The following is a 7,193-nucleotide window of genomic DNA, read 5'->3' on the forward strand; positions in this document are numbered from 1 at the left end:
CAAACAGTTAGCGTGTTCAGTTGTTAACCAAAAGGTTGGTGGTTCAATCCCACCTAGGGACGTAATTGACCTCGTTATCAGATTTTGGTGATCTTTAAGTAGACAAGTAAAAATTTCAAACCACCTCTTATGGTGTAGGGTACCTGGCCTTCTCTGATGTAATTAGAGTTAGATTTGATTAAGTGATTTTATAAAAAAAACAGCCACGAAGCACAATTTAGCAGTGGGTTGCAGAGAAAAAGAAATATGCTGGCAGAAAAATCCAATTGAGTGATTAAACAGCTCTTCATTTTCTGGCTTTATTTTTATGCTAACAAATTTGTGCTCTGAAAAGTGTCCACAAAGCCAAGTATCTGATTAACACCTTTGTAGGGATGGTTTTTCACCTATTATTAAATTAAACTTGCTTCATTGGAAAGGCAGCAAGTGATGTCATCCAAGCAGTGGGTCAAAGTTGGCTTCAAACCTCGTCTGCTTATGAAAAGAGAAAAGGGGTATGCAGGGCATGGCGGCCTTTTGCGGTGCTTGGATGACCCCTAGTTCGCATTAAATAATGCAGTCGAGTTTCCCACATTTGGGGAAATCACAGGGGTCAGCATACCCAGAATGCAATGAATGAACCGCACCCTGGGAGAACAGTCTTCATGACCATGGTATCTCCTATGCAAAATAAGTATGATTTGGGATAGGGCTGGGGAGGGCCGCTGCTCAGGCACATCTCTGTCAAGTAAAGGAGATTCAACTGAGGCAGCACAAGGGAACTCTCATCTGGGGACAACAACTGCAGGGAGAACACATATTTTCAGATGAACATGGGAGGGCAGAAGGCTGCCTAATACTGAAGCACCCCCAAACAACAAACCAAATGCAACAACTAGTGCAAGCATTCCTGGGGGAAGGCCTGCAGCAGATGGATTTGCATATGGCGATGTCATCCAAGCAGTGGGTCAAAGTTGGCTTCAACCCTCGTCTGCATATGAAAAGAGAAAAGGGGCGTGCAGGGCAAGGCGGCCTTTTGCGGCACTTGGATGACCCCTAGTTTGCATTAAACACCTCCACCCTCCGTCGGTGTGGGGCTCATGTTGGCTATGCCCCAGCCCCTGAAGCATTCAAGCTGATTTCTTGCAGCAGCTGGGCACTGTAACAGCTCCAGAGCTGCTCTGTAAGGCAAGTAAAAGGGTGTGGGCCCTGCAGCACTACCTGTAGTTTGCATTGTGCATTGGAAGGCACAAAGTAAGCAGACGGGAGGAGAAGTCAGGATAGTGCACAAGGGTATAGACGGGAGGGGCTCAAGAAAAAAGAAGTGGAAACAGACAGCAAACTAGGCTTCCAATGCACAATGCAAACTACAGGTAGTGCTGCAGGGCCCACACCCTTTTACTTGCCTTACAGAGCAGCTCTGGAGCTGTTTAATCACTCAATTGGATTTTTCTGCCAGCATAATTTTTCTCTTACGTCCTAGAGGATGCTGGGGACTCCGTAAGGACCATGGGGGATAGACGGGCTCCGCAGGAGACATGGGCACTTAAAGAAAGACTTTAGATCTGGGTGTGCACTGGCTCCTCCCTCTATGCCCCTCCTCCAGACCTCAGTTTACTACTGTGCCCAGAGGAGACTGGGTGCTTTTCAGGGAGCTCTCCTGAGTTTCCTGACAGAAAGTATATTTGTTAGATTTTTTTATTTTCAGGGAGCCTGCTGGCAACAGACTCCCTGCATCGAGGGGCGGAGGGGAGAGATGCACACCTACTTCTGTGAGTTGATAGGCTCTGCTTCTTAGGCTACTGTACAGCATTAGCTCCAGAGGGATCGGTACGCAGGTCTCACCCTCGCCGTCCATCCCAGAGCCGCGCCGCCGTCCCCCTCGCAGAGCCGGAAGATAGAAGCCGGGTGAGTATGAGAAGAAAAGAAGACTTCAGAGGCGGCGGAAGACTTCATGATCTTCACTGAGGTAACGCACATCAGTAAAGCTGTGCTCCATTGCTCCCATACACCTCACACACGGCAGTCAGTGTAAGGGTGAAGGGCTCAGGGGGGACGCCCTGGGCAGCAATATAGACCTCTCTTTGGCAAAATAAATATATATGCAGCTAGGCACTGTATATATATATATATAAGAGCCCCCGCCATTTTTTTACTATATTTGAGCGGGACAGAAGCCCGTCGCTGAGGGGGTGGGGCTTCTCCCTCAGCACTCACCAGCACCATTTTCTCCACAGCACCGCTGAGGGGAAGCTCCACGGACTCTCCCCTGCTTATACCACGGTAGAAAGAGGGTCTTAAAGAAGAGGGGGGCACATAATTAGGCGCATATATATATGGAAATACAGCGCTACTGGGTAAACATAAAATTATTGTGTTTTTTTCCTGGGTCATATAGCGCTGGGGTGTGTGCTGGCATACTCTCTCTCTCTGTCTCTCCAAAGGGCCTTGTTGGGGAACTGTCCTCAGATAAGAGGATTCCCTGAGTGTATGGTGTGTCGGTACACGTGTGTCGACATGTCTGAGGTAGAAGGCTCTCCTAGAGAGGAGCAGGAGCAAATTAATGTGGTGTCTCCATCGACAACGCCGACACCTGACTGAATGGATATGTGAAATGTTTTAAGTGCTAATGTAAACTTATTACACAAGAGATTAGACAAAGCTGAAGCTAGGGAACAGTCAGGGAGTCAACCCATGCCTGTCCCTATGTCGCAGGGACCTTCGGGGTCTCAAAAGCGCCCACTATCCCAAATAGTTGACACAGATACCGACACGGATTCTGACTCCAGTGTCGACTACGATGATGCAAAGTTACAGCCAAAATTGGCTAAATGTATTCGATATATGATTATTGCAATAAAAGATGTTTTGCACATCACAGAGTCCCCTGTCCCTGACACGAGGGTACACATCTATAAGGGAAAGAAACCTGAGATAACCTTTCCCCCCTCACATGAGTTGAACGAATTATGTGAAAAAGCTTGGGAATCTCCAGACAAAAAGCTGCAGATTCCCAAAAGGATTCTTATGGCGTATCCTTTCCCGCCAATGGACAGGATACGGTGGGAATCCTCCCCTAGGGTGGATAAAGCATTGACACGCTTATCCAAAAAGGTAGCGCTGCCATCCCAGGATACGGCTACCATCAGGGACCATGCTGACCGCAAGCAGGAGGTTACCCTAAAGTCCATTTACACACATTCTGGTACCTTACTCAGACCGGCAATTGCGTCGGCCGGGGTTGTAGCGCGGTGGCAGCATGGACAGATACCTTATCAGCAGAGATTGAGACCCTAGATAAGGATGCTATGTTATTGACCATAGGGCATATAAAAGATGCTGTCCTATATATAAGAGATGCTCAAAGTGACATTAGTCTACTGGGTTCTAGAATAAACGCTATGTCAATTTCTGCTAGACGAGTCCTATGGACCCGGCAATGGACAGGTGATGCCGACTCAAAAAGGTATATGGAGGTTTTACCTTACAGGGGTGAGGAATTGTTTGGGGAAGGTGTCTCGGACCTAGTCTCCACAGCTACAGCTGGTAAATCAAATTTTTTGCCTTATATTCCCTCACAGCCTAAGAAAGCACCACATTATCAAATGCAGTCCTTTCGATCACAGAGAAACAAGAAAGTACGAGGTGTGTCCTTTCTTGCCAGAGGTAAGGGCAGAGGGAAGAAGCTGCACAACACAGCTAGTTCCCAGGAACAGAAGTCCTCCCCGGCCTCTACAAAATCCACCGCATGACGCTGGGGCTCCGCTAAAGGAGTCCGCCCAGTTGGGGGCACGTCTTCGAGTTTTCAGCCACATCTGGGTTCATTCGCAGGTGGATCCCTAGGCAATAGAAATTGTTTCTCAGGGTTACAAGCTGAAATTCGAAGAGGTGCCTCCTCGCCGGTTTTTCAAATCGGCCCTACCATCTTCTCCCCAGGAAAGGGAGATAGTGTTAAATGCAATTCACAAATTGTATCTTCAACAGGTGGTGGTCAAGGTTCCCCTGCTTCAACAAGGAAATGGAAATTATTCGACCCTGTTTGTAGTCCCAAAACCGGACGGTTTGGTCAGACCCATATTAAATTTAAAATCCCTGAACCTATACTTGAAAAGGTTCAAGTTCAAGATGGAATCGCTAAGAGCGGTCATCGCCAGCCTAGAAGGGGGGGATTTTATGATATCTCTGGACATAAAGGATGCATACCTTCATGTACTCATTTATCCACCTCATCAGGCGTACCTAAGATTTGCGGTACAGTATTGTCATTACCAATTTCAGACGTTGCCGTTTGGTCTCTCCAGAATTTTCTCCGAGAATTTTCACCAAGGTAATGACGGAAATTATGGTGCTCCTGCGAAAGCAAGGTGTCACAATTATCCCGTACTTGAACGATCTCCTCATAAAAGCGAGATCAAGAGAGCAGTTGCTGAACAGCGTATAACTTTCACTGAAGGTGTTACAGCAACACGGCTGGATTCTCAATATCCCGAAGTCGCAGTTGGTTCCTACGACTCGCCTGACTTTGCTTGGGCATTATTCTGGATACGGACCAGAAAAGGGTTTATCTTCCGATAGAAAAGGCCCAGGAACTCATGACTCTGGTCAGGAACCTATTGAAACCAAAACAGGTGTCAGTGCATCACTGCACTCGAGTCCTGGGAATGATGGTGGCATCATACGAGGCCATTCCCTTCGGCAGGTTCCATGCGAGGATCTTGCAATGGGACCTACTGGACAAGTGGTCCGGGTCACATCTACAGATTCATCAGTTGATCACCCTGTCCCCCAGGGCCAGGGTATCTCTCCTGTGGTGGCTGCAGAGTGCTCACCTTCTAGAGGGCCGCAGGTTCGGCATTCAGGACTGGATCCTGGTGACCACGAACGCGAGCCTCCGAGGTTGGGGAGCAGCCACACAGGGAAGAAATTTCCAAGGTCTTTGGTCAAGTCAGGAGACTTGTCTTCACATCAACATCCTGGAGCTAAGGGCCATATACAACGCCCTATGTCAAGCGGAGACCTTACTTCGCGACCAACCAGTTCTGATCCAGTCAGACAACGTCACCGCACTAGTTCATGTAAACCGCCAAGGCGGCACAAGGAGCAGAGTGGCGATGGCGGAAGCCACCAGAATTCTTCGCTGGGCGGAGAATCATGTAAGCTGTCAAAGTCAGAAAAATATCACGATGCACACTGCCATATTTGCACCTCATATGTGTCCCTGCTGCGCATGCGTGCGCTCTCCCGTGCGTGCGCATACTCGCTGTTGCGGGCACCCGCAGGCGCACGGTATGCGCATTTACGGTAGAGATTGTGTGCGTCTAGCGGGCGACTCTTTCGTTACATATTTTCACCATATAATGCATTTTGTAGATTATGGTCCCTTTGATAGAGTCTGAAAGTTTAGTTAATGTAGTATGTTCCTGGACAGAGAGATCCCTCATTGTTTGATACGAAGGGTCAGACAGGAGTAATACAGTGGTGTTTAGTATCCATCGGAAGAGTATTTAATTAGCAATATTCCGGTGTTGGTTTGAAGCGGATCAATCGCTCGTGCGAATAGTTATGGACATAAGAAGTTTATGAACATTTACTGTATTTGCACTTACTTATCCATGCGGCGGGAAACCCAGTTTCCCTCCCACCTGAGCTGTTGGAAATAGTCACAGCCCACCTGTATGAATCAACCTATGACCTTTTGTTATAATGCGAAGACGAATTCCTGTGTCCAATGAACAATGAGATTGTAGGGACCATTGAATTGTATTGTGTGTGGGGCATAAATAGACAGGCCGATCACATCCAGCACTCACTCTTCATCGGTTATCATTGCTGAAAATCGGGAGCTGGATGTCCAGAGGCGCATGCGATCGTTTCCTTTGTGCGTAAGTTTTCTCCGTAATCATATTGTCTTTTCTTGTTATTATGGGCCATATCTTTCTCTCTCTCTCTTCTCTTTCTCTCATTTTCTCTTAAACGTACTTGTATTGTATTTACTGTGTAGTTACCTGGTTAGTTAGTCTATGTTATATTGTAGTGTATGACTTGTATTGTATTAATTCTTTTGCAAGTATAACATTCATAATATATATATTAGGCGTTGGACCCTAAGCACGGTATTTGTGTATTTCTTATAGTGTTAAGTATTCTCAGAGCGTCGGTGACGCTCGAACAGCTTTTGAGTTAATAAGGTTATACAGTGTTGCATTTACACCCTATCTCTACACTAAGGTTTTACAGCAAATTACATTGTTTGTGGTTTAGACATAAAGGTTTAACATTGTGAGCGTCGGCGCCGCTCGTGATCTCCTCGTGGTCTCGAGCGTCCGCTACGCTGATAGCGTAGCATTACGGTAGTCGCTCACCTATAAGTGTGCCCGATACCAACAGCGTATTCTCGTGAGCGTCTGTATCGCTTGAGCAGCCCGCTCCCGATACAGCGTCCGTTACGCTATAGCGAACCATTACGTTAGTCAGCAGCCAATAGCGTGCCTGCCTGTGATCTCTTGGCCGTGAGCGAACGTGACGGTTGAGCGTCTCGACCACGGCTAAGCGATTGTTACGCAACGAGCGTACCCTTACGGTACTCCATACGCAAATAGCGTACAGTGTTCTTAGACCTCACAAAGGGTTTTAAATAAGATAAATATTTAGCTTTATCAATTGGCGGCTCGTCCTGTCCTTCACATATCTCTGCTAGGTAATTTCAGCAGACATTATCCATCAGCAAAGGGCGGGAGATCATATTCTTCGCAGTGCTGACGGGATAAGCGTCTGTTTCGCTTAGTAAAGGGTGCTGAAGGAATCCGGGAACCGGAGGTAAGAACAACACACTAGTGTCTTTTAAAACTGTTTATTTCTATCTTGCGTACGCACACACGCATATCTGCATTTCTTTTTCATTCGTGTATTTTCATATATCACTCTCCTGTTTGCCATTTTATAATTGATAAAACGTGCTAAGAGAGATTTGTCGCTATTTCATAGTTAAAGTGTAAAAGTAATGCGTTAAGGGATAAAGTGTAAAGCACACACGCAGCTCTACCTAAAGGTAAAAGGAGAGATTGGTGTGTTGCACGGTAGACGACTGAGGATCATCTACATTGATAAAACGTGTTAGTTGTGTTACGGTGGACATTGGTTTTGTATACACGTGTCTCTAACAAAAGGCTGAGACTCGCGTACGCAAAGGCCGACGCACGCAGCGTAAATTATGC

The 7,193-nt window shown here is 46.9% G+C and overlaps 1 pseudogene; it reads right to left on the reverse strand.

Moving 5' to 3' along the window:
- Nucleotides 1–498: 498 nt before the first annotated feature.
- On the reverse strand, nucleotides 499–677 carry LOC135013605 (U1 spliceosomal RNA; annotated as a pseudogene).
- Nucleotides 678–7,193: the final 6,516 nt, after the last annotated feature.

The sequence above is a fragment of the Pseudophryne corroboree genome, unplaced genomic scaffold (assembly GCF_028390025.1).
Source record: "Pseudophryne corroboree isolate aPseCor3 unplaced genomic scaffold, aPseCor3.hap2 scaffold_271, whole genome shotgun sequence".
NCBI lineage: Eukaryota > Metazoa > Chordata > Amphibia > Anura > Myobatrachidae > Pseudophryne > Pseudophryne corroboree.